This window comes from Tursiops truncatus, chromosome 7, assembly GCF_011762595.2.
Source record: "Tursiops truncatus isolate mTurTru1 chromosome 7, mTurTru1.mat.Y, whole genome shotgun sequence".
In the NCBI taxonomy this organism is placed as follows: Eukaryota; Metazoa; Chordata; class Mammalia; order Artiodactyla; family Delphinidae; genus Tursiops; species Tursiops truncatus.
The window spans coordinates 53,745,430-53,759,557 of record NC_047040.1 but is presented as its reverse complement, the minus strand read 5'-3'; positions in this window follow the sequence as shown (position 1 = coordinate 53,759,557).

The following is a 14,128-nucleotide window of genomic DNA, read 5'->3' as shown; positions in this document are numbered from 1 at the left end:
TCGTGGGGAAAAGCAGTTGGGCTTGAGGGGGATGGAAAGGGAGGAGGGCTTAATAATATGGTTTTGGAAATGTTAACTTTGAGATATGTATCAGATAATAAGCATAAATTTAGAATAAAGCAGCTGGAAATATGAGTCTGGAGTTAAAGGGAGAGTTCTGGGCTAGGAATATACATTTGGAACTTTTTGGTATATCAGCAAAAAGATAATGTCACAGCTATGAGACTTGGTGAGATTAACAAGAGAGCAAGTATAGAGAAGAGGTCTAAAGACTCAACTGTCAGTTCTGGAGACCTAATATTTAGAGACTGGGAAGACGAGGAGGAAATCCACAAAAGAGACTTAAAGGGAAAAACCAATGAGGTTGGAAAAAAAACAGGAGCATGAATTATCAGAAATCAAGTAAAGAAATATTTCAAAAATAGGGGAATAATCACCTCGGTCTAATACTACTAACAGGGTGGGTGTATTAGTCAGGGTTCCCAGAGAAACAGAACCAATAGGTAGGATGTCTGTATGTGTTTTAAGGAATTGGCTTATACAATTACAGAGGCTGGCAAGTCCGAAATTTACAGAGTGAGCTGGTAGCTTGGAGACCCAAGCAGGATTGACTGTGCAGTTCAAGTCCCAGGGCCTTCTGCTGTGGAATTCCTCTTGTGGGGGGAAACGTCAGTCTTTTGTTCTATTCAGGACTTCAGCTGAATGGATGAGGCCCACTCATATTATGGAGGGCAATCTGCTTTACTCAAAGTCCACCGATTTAAATGTAAATCTCCTCCCAAAACACTTTCACCAAAACATCCAGAAAAACGTTTGACCAAATATCTGGGTACTATGGCCCAGCCAAGTTGACCCCTAAAATTAACTGTCGCGGCAACAAAGATGAGGCTGAGAAAAGGCAGTTGTATTTAGCAACATACAGGCTATTGGCAACCTTAGGAAGAACAGGTTTGATAGAACGACGGGAGAAAGCTTGATCCGAAGGGGTTTACAAGAAAACAGGAGGAGGAATGTCATGCGCTTCTGGGTTCACAGGACATGGGGGAAAGAAAACACAGCAGTGTTAAACCACCAGGGCAAACTGACCTGATGTTGGTTGCCAGCACCCGGAGAAGCAGCCTAGGCACAAGAGAGGGAACTAAGGGAGATCAAGCTCTCTCCTGAAGCTGGAGACCTGAGAAGGGGCTACAGTGGTCCCAGGTCACTAGTGTGGCACGCAGCTCCACACAGAAGAGGATTTGGGGAGAAACACATCTTTAGTTTAAGTCTTTGAGTATCCCACAGATTAATACTGTATCAGCTAAATGAGAGTTCATAATCAATAGGCAAAATATTCAAACATTCAAGTTACCAAACAAAATATATTTAAAAAACTACTATGAAATGTTGAAAAAATTTAAAAATTATATAAAAGATGAGTACGCAGTAAGAGGCTTGCCTATCAAACCAGGCAAATTTGAAAACAAACCAAACAAAGCTTTTAAAAATAAAAAATAGAATGCTACTCAATACTCTGAATGACCTATATAGGAAAAGAATCTAAAAAAGAGTGGATACATATATAGGTATAACTGATTCACTTTTCCATACAGCAGAAACTAACACAACATTGTAAATCAACTCTTCTCCAATAAAAATTTTAAAAATAAAAAATAGAACTGTTAAAATAAAAATCTCAATTGGTTAGTTAAAATACGTATTAGGCACAGTAGAATAAAACTATTGGTAAATTAAAGGACAGATCTGAAGAAATTATACAGAAGATAAGCAGATGGAAAAAATGAAAGGTTAACATGGGAATCCCCTGGAGGCCCAGTGGCTAGGACTCTGTGCTTTCACTGTCTGGGTTTGATCCCTGGTCAGTGAACTAAGATCCCACAAGCCCTTCAGTGTGGCCAAAAAACAATAAGGTTAACAGATATGGAAATAATCATATGAGATTACTAGGAAAAGAGAAAGAGAAAGCCTGTTTGTTTCACATGCCTAGCACCAAGCAGGCAAGCAGAAGATAAATAAAACCCACAGGATTCACATACACTGACCCTGAGCCCGGCTGGTGCCATCAAATTTTACATTGATCTGATTAGTATTTCCTCCTTTGGGGGAGGCTGGGAAAGGGGTTGGGAAAATGGCAGAACCAACAGAAGCTCCTTATCCCAGTTACCAATAATAAATGTGATGCATAAACAGTGGAACCACTTAACAATATTCATATTTTAAAATTAGACTAATCTTGCCACGTGACATTAGAATTTTCTTTTGGGTGTGGTTTCTTCTTCTTTGCCTACAAACATACTTAAATTTCGATTTATTTATAAAAACCAAAATTCAAAGAATTCTTTTAAACTGTTATCTTTTCTTTCCCCTTCCATTTAGTAATAAATTTCTTGGGGAAAAAAAAATCATCTAGACTTGAAACGATTATTTGTTCACTATTCATTCACTACTTGCTGCCTCCCAGTTAATCAACTGAAACAGTTCTTTCAAAGTTAACAATGACTACTTATCATATTCAAAGAATTTTCTTCTTCTTTCCCTCTTTGTAGTACTTGATACTGTTAACCACTCATTCCCTTTTTTTTTTTTTTTTTTTTTTTGCTGTACGCGGGCCTCTCACTGCTGTGGCCTCTCCCGCTGCGGAGCACAGGATCCAGACGCGCAGGCCCAGCGACCATGGCCCACGGGCCCAGCCGCTCCGCGGCACGTGGGATGTTCCCGGACCAGGGCACGAACCCGTGTCCCCTGCATCGGCAGGCGGACTCCCAATCACTGCGCCATCAGGGAAGCTCCCTTCTTTTTTTAATCTACAAACATTTATTAAGTTTTGATAGTCTCTAAATTAGGCCCTGGAAATAAAAATATAAGAGAGTCCTCCAACATCAAGTGGTTTACAGTTTACTTATCAAAGAAGACATATGCACTACAAAATGAAATAAGGCACTAAAAGAAAAAGTGGAACCACAATGAAGCGGTGATCACTTCTACCCGGGGTGGTAGAGGGTGTGGTCCAGGATTTTACTTTCCTCCTCAGTTGAGTTTTTGAAAGATAATGTGTGTTGATCATGTGAATGGGTGCAGACTCAGGCATCACTAGAAGCAGAGGAAACGTGAGCAAAGATACAGAGGCATAAAGCATCCAGGTGTGTTGAGAGTACTGTAAACAGCTCATTAAGTGTGGGACAGAAGACCCAAGATGAGCATTAAGGGCAGAATGAAAGGCAATGCAAAATCACGGAAGGCTTTTTACTCATTCAAAGGAGTTTGGGGATTCCCTGGTGGCGCAGTGGTTGAGAGTCCGCCTGCAGATGAAGGGGACACGGGTTCGTGCCCCGGTCCGGGAAGATCCCACATGCCGCGGAGCGGCTGGGCCCGTGAGCCATGGCCGCTGAGCCTGCGTGTCTGGAGCCTGTGCTCCGCAACGGGAGAGGCCACAACAGTGAGAAGCCGGCGTACCGCAAAAAAAGAACAACAACAAAGGAGTTTGGACTGTATCTTATCCGTACTCTACAAAGTGGTGAAGGGATTCTCCTCCTTTTTTCTTCTCTTTACTATGCTTATAATTTAGAAATAATAACCTTGAAGGAAGAAAGAGGCTTAATTGGAATGCTCTAAAACTGGAGGAAGGAGACATTGACAACATTGACACACTGATGAACATTAAGATTGATTTCTGTTTTGCCATCAGATATAAATGTTGTAATACATTAGCATTATATCACTCTGATTATTTCCTTGGTAGAAATTCCTGGAAGTAGAAATTACAGTATCAAATTTATTAACAATTATAAAATCTCTTGATATATATTGACAAACTGCTTTCCAAATACAGTCTCAATTTATGTTCCCATTAGCACTGAGAATTATGTTAATTTTAAAAAAATTTTCTAAGTGTATAGGCAGAGATTTCTTCTTCATTTAATTTGCACTTCCTGAATTACAAGTTAATACATTTACTGGAAATTTGTATTTTCTTGTTTTGGGAATTGTCCCTTCAAGTTCTTTGATCATTTTTCTATTAGAATGTTGTTTTTTCAGGATTTATGTTAAGTATATTGATCTTTTCTAATGTCACTTTTTTTGCAAATATTGATATGCAAAATTTTACAACTATTTTATAGCTAAATATATTGATCTTTTCCTTTGGAAAACTTGATTTCCTTCTCAAATACTTTTCTTTCAATGTCTGTGACACTATTTTATCCTGTTTCCTATTTCTTAGTCCATTTTGCTGTAGTGTCTAGCTGATACTTCTTGAGGGAAGGAGGCTTCAAATAGAGATATTTGTCATGGTCTTTGGCCTTTTTATGTCAATGTCCTTACACTCAGAGATCTAACCTATTTCAAATGTTTCACTGGTTTTAAATATTGACCCTCTTAATCTAAAAATATTTCTTCTGAGTAATATATGTACACAGTATCAAATTCAAAAGTATGAAATAATATACAGTGAAAAATAAGTCTCTTTTTCTCCCTGACCCCCACCCATCCAATTTCTCTCCTAGGAGGCAATCACGATTACAGTCTCTTCAGAGCCTTCTAAGAATAGTCTATGCATTTACAAATATAGGAGTTTGTGTATGTACATGTATATGTATATTTATAATATATATAATTATGTGTATATATATAATTTTCCCCACATACATATTAGCATGCCATGTACCCTGTTCTACACATTACTTTTTGCACTTAACAATAGATTTTGGAGACCAGTACACGAGACAGCATTGTATTTCATTATTTAAATATAATTTTTATAAACCAGTCTTCTAATGCTAAACATTTAGTCTGCTTCAAGTCTACTACAATCTATTAGAAACATCATTTTGTACTTATAGGATAAGTGCTTAGGACTAGAATTGCTAGGAATATGTGCATTTGTTGTTTTGACTGATTACTGTGAAATTGCCTGTTATTGAGGTTATACCAATTTACAGCCCCTCCAGCAATGCTTGATAACTGTCATAAAAATTTTGGGGTTTTGCCAGTCTGATAAGTGAAATATAGCATCTAATGTAGTATATAATTGGGTGAGGATTGGTGTCTTTTTTATACATTTAAGAGCAATCTGTATTTCCTTTTTAGTAAACTCTTTTTTCATATCCTTTGCCCCATGTACTCCTATTTTGTATCAAATAGTTGGTCTTTTTTCTTATAAATTTATAGGAATTGGCTTCTAATATATGTTGTACATATTATTTTTCAAATTTTAGTTTATGTAAGATAGTTTTGTTTCCTATAAAATTTCTGATTATTATATAAACAAATTCACCAATCATTTCTTTATGGCTTCTACATTTTGTGTTATACTTGTAAAGCCCTTCTCGTGCTGGTATTACATAAAACAAAATTTTCCCGGCTATGCTTATGTATTTTTACATATAAACTTTAGATTCAGATTGTCTATTTCTAAAATTTAAGTATTTTTATTGTTACACTGATTGGGATCAGGTTAAATTTACAGATTAATTTAGGAAGAACTGACATTTTTATGATGCTGGTTATTTCAATCCAAGAACATAAAATGTTTTTGATTTGTCCAAGTCTTCTTTTGTGTCTTTCAGTAGTGTTTTTTTTTTTCGTGTAAATGATACACATTTATTTTAAAGTTTAATCTTATGTATTTCATCTTTTTGTTGCTATTATAACATCTATTACTTCTATGCAAATGACTTTCAAACAGCTATCTCTACCTTCACGTCTTTTAAGAGCACCACACATACATGTCCAGCTGTTTTTTAGATTGTTTCCACTTGAAAGTTCTGCTGTTATTTTAAACTCAACAAGTTCCAAATATGACTCATCACTTTCCACCAACAAAATGCAGTCTGTCTTCTTCGGTTTTGCATTAGTGCCTAATATAGGGCCAGGTGCTTGGCACATAGTAGGTTTATATACATCTTCTGTGTGGAAGCACTTGGATGTGTGCCTTCTCTCTTTATCCCTTTCTACTTCTCTCTGTCACATAGACACACACATACTGAAAGGCAGCTACATAATTTGTGGGGCCTCGTGTAAAATAAAAATGAAGGACCCTTTGTTGGAAAAGCAGGAAAAAAAGTACTACTAAAGGTACTAAAATAGAAAGTTTTTCCTTTTTTCCCATGCTCTCTCTTTTAACTTGTGGTAATTTTGTTTGATATTTAATGTCATCCTACATAAAAAAATCAAAATTTGTAATAATTAGCATGAATTTTACCATTCATCTTTATGTTGTGCAATGCCAATTTCAAACAGAAATAGAACATTTAAAGTATGCAGAATCACAGAAATGACACAATTTGTGTACGTGCACATGCATTTTGTTCTTAACAGAACAGTGGAAGTACTGCACAAAACTAACTCAACTGTTATTTCACTTCTTGATACTCATGCATCCTACCCACACTGTGTGCTTTTGCCTTACTGCTAAGTAAGAAAGGAGTGAAAGGAAATGAACTATCTTTTCCTTTCCTTCTACACCATCATTCTCAGCTTAAGTGGTTGGTTAGTAAAGGAAGTAAGATGAATAAGAAAGTATATGTAGTTTTCCTTGCTCATTTGAGTTTCTAAGAATGCCACTGTCTTACTTCTGCATTTGAAGCAAGTTCTGGTTTACAGGGAAGGTGTGGTCTCTTGGCAGCTATCAGCACCGCGACTTACTCAGGTGTAGGCGTTACATGCTTACCTTTTACTTGCTTCAAGTCTCGTTGAACTCCGTACATTGCAGGTCCACCAGAATTCTGTGCCCATGCGGCGCTTAAAGGCAAATGGGATGGTAAGGAGCTACAGGCAGGCATTTGCGTGTATCTCCTCTGCTCATAGGCATACTCCATTGCCCCACTGAACTCTACTTACAAAAGTCCAAAGATGAAATTGTTAAGAATTTCAAGACAGCAGAGCATTAAACTATGCATGGCTCCCTTCTGAGAGTGGTGTCCTGTTGGGCTACACAGGTCCTACGCCCAAGAAGCCAGCTCTGTATACACCAAGCTTCTCTTTTTTACTGTTTTATTCTCACTTTCTAGTAGTGGCAAACAGCCAGGCCAACTGAGAATTTTGAAGTTAGTTTTGGCTTTTTCCTCCCTCCTGTGCTGCCTCACCCTCATCTTTCACTTCTACTTCTGAAATCCTGTGACTTAAGTTCATCTCTAGCATCTGCCTTTCCTTGTTATTCCTACTTTATCATCCAAATTTAGATAATTGTATTCTTCAATAGAATTTTAGTAACAGTAACCACATGCTGTGCACTAAATTGTGTCCTCCCTAAATTCATACATTGAAGCCCTAAAATCCCATGTGATTGTATTGGAGAAGAGGGCTTTCAGGAAGTGATTAAGGTTAAAAGAGGTGGAACCCTAATCCAATCTGACTGATGTCTTTGTAAGAAGGAGACACCAGAGTTCTTTCTCTGCTATGTGAGGAGGACATAGCGAAAGAATGGCCCTCTGTACACCAGGAAGAGAGTTCCAACCAGAACTCAATCATACTGACACCCTGATCCTGGACTTCTGGTCTCCAGGACTGTGAGAAAATAAATTCTTGTTGTTTAAGCCACCCACTATGGTGTTTTTGTTGTGGCAGCAGGAGCAGACTAATACATCACCTAACTCTTTCTCCCTATTTTCAGTTTTTATCTGCCTTTGTCAGTGCACTTTTAAAGAATTATCATCCTAAAATTATAACTCAGATCAAAGTGCTACTCCATTTAAAACCACTGATGATTGAGTTGAATGTTTGCTTCTCAGTCTGGCATTCAAAGACTCCACACAGTACCTTCTACCTACTTTTCCATCTTTTGTGCCCCAAGAAAACTGGACCACTTAAGCTTTCAGAAATAGGCCCCTGCTTTCCTGCCTCAGTGCTTTTGGAACCCTTCCCCTCCCATCTCTGCCTGTTGAAATCCTTCCTTTTATTCAAGGTCCATTTCTTAATGTTGCTTCTTCCTTGAAGCTTTAACTTACCTAATTGTATGTTATTTCTCTTTATTTTTGGTGGGGGGATGAATCCCCTTGGTATTTTATTTTCAATCCATGTGGCATTTAAATAAAATTCAAGGATGATTTAGGCATTTTTTTAATCTTCCTTATTAGACAGTATTTTCTTATGGATAGTAGCTGGGTCCAAACTTAACCTTCTGATAACTATGTGACTGTTGTGGAATCTCTATTTTTCATATATTATTTTAGATAATGATTATCTAGCCATAGAGAAATCCAAAGGATGTTCTAGTGTAACTACTTGCTTATTAGCCTGCCTCTGCCAATAGAGGGTGAATTCTTTGAGGGTAGAAATATTCAATTGCCTTTTTTGCAGTCCCCCAATTTAATATGGATTCAGTAATATCACCTAATATACATTCCAAGACTCAAAAATGTTTTATAGCTGTTTGAAATCCAAGATCCACTCAAGATCTATCCATTGCATTCGGTTGTCAGATCTTTTTCTCCTTTAATCCAGAATACTCTTCACTTTCTTTATTTTGTCTAGAGTCCAGGTCCAATTATACAGAATGCCCCATGGTTGTCATTTGTCAGATTATTTTCTCATGATTAGATTCAGTTTAAACATTTTGGGCAAAAACATTATGTAGGTAATGTTTTGTCCTTCTCATTGCATTATAAATGGAGGCACATAATTCCAGTTTATTCCATTCCTGATGACTCTGCATTTGGTCTCTCTATTGAAAGCTTTATTTTTCCTTTGTAGTTAATAAGTGGATTCATTTGCAGGTCATATTTCGAAATCCAGTGAGTATCCTCTTCCTTAACAACTATTAATCTGATGATTTTAATATCTAATTAACAATCATTTCCTGATTATTACATTTGAGATAGCAAAATGATATTCTTCTATTGTTCGAGAACAAAAATGTCTGACAAAATCTAAACGCTTCTTTTAGAAACTCTAATAACAAAAATGCATTGTCTTTTCTGAAAAAAAATGGGAAACTGGCACCCAGGGTTTTAAACCCAGGACTGAGAATTGGTTAGATAGGCAAAGAAAAGGCTGTAGATTAAAAGCCATACCAAGGAGTCTTTTTCTTCTAAGAGCTGTCTGCACATGAGTGCAAGAATAGTAGCCATTTCCTGCTAAACTGAAGCTGCGCTCATGAGCAGTTGTGAATCCTTTGGTGAATAAAAAAAAAATAAAGGTATAGAACAGGAGTCGGCAAACTATGGCTCATGGGCAAGTCCAGCCTGCAACCTACTTTTGTAAATAAAGCTTTATTGGAATAAAGCCTGTTCATTTGTTTACATTGTCTATGGATGCTTTCCCTGTAACACCACATCTGAGTTGTTTTGATAGAGACTGAATGTCCCACAAAGCCTAAAATATCTACAATCTGGTCCTTTAAGAAAAAGTCTGTGGACCCCTGGTAAATTGTGTCTACAAATGTGTGTTCAGTAAGATGTGATTTTTTTTTCCCCCAGGCTTATAAAGAAGGGCTCCAAGCAAGTGAAGAATGATGTGCCCAATTAAGATAAAGCTCTTTAGATGAGAAGTAATAAAATCTGTTGCCTACCACTGGCTCTGGAGCTGGCCTGCCTGAGTTCAAATCTCTATCACATGTTAGGGGTGTGACCTTAGGAAAGATCTTTAACTTCTCTGTGCATTATGTTCTTTGTATAATAATAATAAGAATAATGATGATGATCTAATACAATAATAATATAATGATAATAAAGATAATAATTATACTTACCTCAGGACTGGTGTGAGGATTAAGCTAATGCATATAAACCTCTTGGACTAGAATCTGGTACATAATAGAGTTCATTAACAACTATCATTATATGTTAAGCAATTCTGACATAATTTTGTATTTCCTAAAGCATTTAAGACAATAAAATAGAGAAATATAATATTGAATTAGTATGCTAATAATCAAAAAAAGTGGAACCTGACTGATAATGGCCCAGGTGTAAGGAGAAATTGTGATATATTTTGAAGGCCATAGCCTGAGATCTGCCTGGTTTTGGATAGGTAAAAGAACAACCATGAAGTGTTACTTAACCTCTGAAGCAGAAGGAAAACAACAAATTCCATAATTGAATATTTATTCGTATTGCTATGGTGAAGTACAAGTCTAATTTTAAGTAATTTTTTTTCTAAGAATTATCATTTGGTAATTTAAATAGTATCTGATACTTGTTTGAAATCACTGGATGAGCCCAGGTTTCTGCGTGTAAAGCTACATCTATGAAATTTAAGTATAAATATAGAAATTTAAATCAATTAATTATTTGTGGGCATTACTGGCTTTAAAAAAATTCCACATGATTTAGTACAACAGAAGGAAATATCAATCCACTGTTGCTTTTTAGCCTCATTCATTCATTCAACAAAAACATACAGAACACCTAAAATGTGCTACACTCTATACATTAGAGGATTCTGTTAGGCTGATATATTTCTGTGTGCATGTGAATTTATGTGAATATAAAATGTTTTCTAAAAAGCTAAGAGTACTTTATATCTGTATTACATCAGTTAATTTCAAAACTATGCTCTACTGTGGGGAGAGAATACATGGCTTTTACTTCCATTTTAAAATTTCAAAAATGAAAAATAACACCTTGTTCCTTCTGGTTGTCAAATCATGCTCACAGCTATGAATACATGTACCCAGTTCTGAGATAGACAGTGTAGGTATCAACCCTGTCAAACTGATAAGGTAGGGGCTTCCCTGGTGGCGCAGCGGTTAAGAATCTGCCTGCCAACGCAAGGGACACGGGTCCGAGCCCTGGCCAGGGAAGATTCCACATGCCGCGGAGCAGCTAAGCCCATGCGCCACAACTACTGAGCCTGCGCTCAAGAGCCCACGAGCCACAACTACTGAAGCCCACGTACCTAGAGCCCGTGCTCCGCAACAAGAGAAGCCACCGCAATGAGAAGCCTGCGCACCACAACAAAGAGTAGCCCCCGCTCACCGCAACTAGAGAAAGCCCGCGCACAGCAATGACGACCCCACACAGCCAAAAATAAAAACAAACAAATTAATTAATTTAAAAAATTGATAAGGTAGCCAAGGCTCTGAAGGATTAGGGGATTTACTAGAGGCTGTGGAACTGTTTAGTGAGACCCAGAATCCACAGTTGGGTGGCCACCATTGTCCACTTTTTAAATTAAATTCATGTGGAAGAAATATTCAAAATCTGCTTGTTTTTTAGAACCTCATTATCTTACAGGACCTCTCCCTCTAAGGTCTGTCACACCTGAATCAGTTTTAGAGTCAGGAATAAATGCAGATCTACTTACTCTCAAACACTGTACTTTCCACAGCTTTTATAAATATTTTATCAAGGAAAAAATCCTTTATTTTTATTTCTGAGTCTGAACAGCTAAGACTGTACACACAGACCATAAACACAATTAACCATAAATCAGCTCTAAAAAATTTTAATCATATAGAAAATTCACAGGTACCCAGAAAAAATTCATGTCAGGGAGACTTTTACACTGAAAGAGTTTGGTAAAAACAACATTTGCACTGAGGGACAAAGGGCCTCTGTGTGCACATAATAAAGAGTGGAGCTACCACCTACTTTATATTTTCCTATTCATTGTTTTCCTAAGTAATATGAATGTGGAGCCTACTGTTTACCTAGAAACTCTTCAGTGAAGCCTGAAATATGAAAATGCTGGACATAATAAATGCAGCTAATACTTGTTCTGGGTAGCTGGTCATTTAAGTGGCTGTGTGTGACTACAAAGAAGGAGATTGTTGTTTTCCCATTTGGTGTTTCCTCATCCCCCCTACCACTACCTACAACACTGGCTCCACAGGAAATTAAGGTCCTGAGGTATGCTGGAGTAAGCCATTTATTATTGAACATTTTCAATAAAGTGGATCAGAGAGAGTAGAATAAAATCCTTGAGGGCAAATATTTCCCCTTTTCTTGTTGCACTTTGTTGTACCTACTTTATTTAAAATAGCAACTGGAGTCCCAATAACACAATGGAATTCAATGTATGATGTAATCCATCTAGGAATATACGAACTTCTCTGCATCAGCTGAAGAGTTGGTCCACCCACTGCCCACATTTTGAGACAAAGAGGGAAATGCCAGCTATTCAGCAAACCTAAAATTTCTGGTTGGGTTATAACCCAGTTCTCCCATCCTATGCAATAATTGCAACAAAGTTCAAAAGAATAATCTGAAATAGGCAACTAAGAAAGTTCTGTATTTTTAGATGACTAAAGAGAGAGAGAAACTATTTCCAGGTTCAGTTTCTTTCAAAACATTTCAAAGATTTTATCTGTCTCTCAAAATCACTTTCAAGGCCTGTCTTAGCTTGGGTTCGTTAGACACAGTTACTAAAATGGAGAGTTGCATCTGGAAAGTTTACTGGGTAGTGCTCTTAGGAAACATACCTGTAAGGAAGTGAAGCAGAGGGAAAAGATGAATTGCAGATGGTTGCAAACGAGACCTCAGCCAGTTTTAGCAGGAGGTCTAAGCTGGGGTGGACCAGGTTGAGGGGAGGGGGCCAGACCATTGTTTTCCCACATTAGCCAGTCATTAGTCATGGGCTGCTCCCTCAAAGAGACACAACCTTGGGGCAGGCTGAGGTCTCCAAAGCTGAGGGCAAGATCCCTGGAAGGAACATGGGTGAGCCTGTTGTCAGCAGCTAGGGATGAGTGCATCAAGCCTGAGGAGTGGGTTCTGGTGAAGGGCTACTGCATCCATTACAAGGCCCTACATGATGTGATCCTTCATATGACAGAACTCATCTCCTCTTTAGCCACACTGGCCTCCTTACTAGTTGCTGAAACTGCCAGACATGCTCTCCTCTCAGGGCCTTTGCTCTTCTTTTTCCTCTATCTGGAACATGCCTCAGGCGATCAACTGTCTGGTTCACCTAGGCTGGGACTGCCCTGGTTTCAGCACCAGGATGCATCCTGGGAAAATGTTAGTCTCAGACAAGTCAGGATGGTTGGTCACCTATACCTCCTCCAGGTACCCACATGCTTCCCTCATCTTTTCTGAACATCCTACTTATAATTGTACCCTCTAAACCTCACATACATATTCCTAATTCCCTTTCCCTACTTTTATTTTTTTCTGTATCACTTAATACCTTCTAATATACTATATCACTTGTTTTATTTAGTTTAGGAATATAAACTCCTTGAGGACAGTTTCTGGCATATAATAGTCTCTTGAAAAGTATGCGTTGAATGGATGAAATAAATATTTCTAATATTTTATAGAAAATAAATAGTTCCTGGTTGTATAAAATGTATGCTGTCCTTTAACGATTAGTTAAAAATTTCAGATGGTAATCATTTATCATTGTTAATTATTTGGCAATTATGCTGCTGAAAAGTCAAACTGATCACAGAATCATTTCTTCGGTAAGCAAAAGGAGAAGGGATTTAAAATTAAATCATTCTACTTAGTGGCTGATGGTAATGACATGTTATTTTTAAATTATGTGAAGTAATTTAACAGACTACTTATTTAGAATTTGCAACTTGAAAAAATAGACTGGAAAAAATGGGGCAATCTAACTGACTGGCAGCATTGCCCACTGTGAAATTAACACATGGTAGCAGCCATTTCCTAAACACATCTTTATAGGCAAATGTTTAAACCAGAGCACAGGACAGCTATGAGACTGAAATTCCAACAGCCGTAAAGACAAAACATTAGATTTTGCTTTATCTTCAGTGATCCACATTTTCTTCAATAAGAAGGGCAGAGGAAAAAAAGAACAGGTATCTTTTGGAGAGATAAATAATGATTTGCACTTGAAAGAAAAATTTTTAGAAAATGTAAGACATTAAGATATACTCAAACACACATTTCCATTTCCATGAAATGTAATAAATACTTTGACTCCTATTCCAAAGAACTTGGCCCAAACTATAGTTCCTTCTGCACCACAAAGAAATATGATGAGAAATATTAAGTGGTTTCACACAGTATTTTAAATGAACATTTTTAATTTTTTAAATTTATTTATTTTGGGCTGCGTTGGGTCTTCGTTGCTGCGCCCGGGCTTTCTCTAGTTGCGGTGAGCGGGGACTACTCTTCGTTGCGGTGTGCGGGCTTCTCATTGCGGTGACTTCTCTTGCTTTGGAGCACGGGCTCCAGGGCTCAGGCTTCGGCAGTTGTGGTTTGCGGGCTCTAGAGGGCAGGCT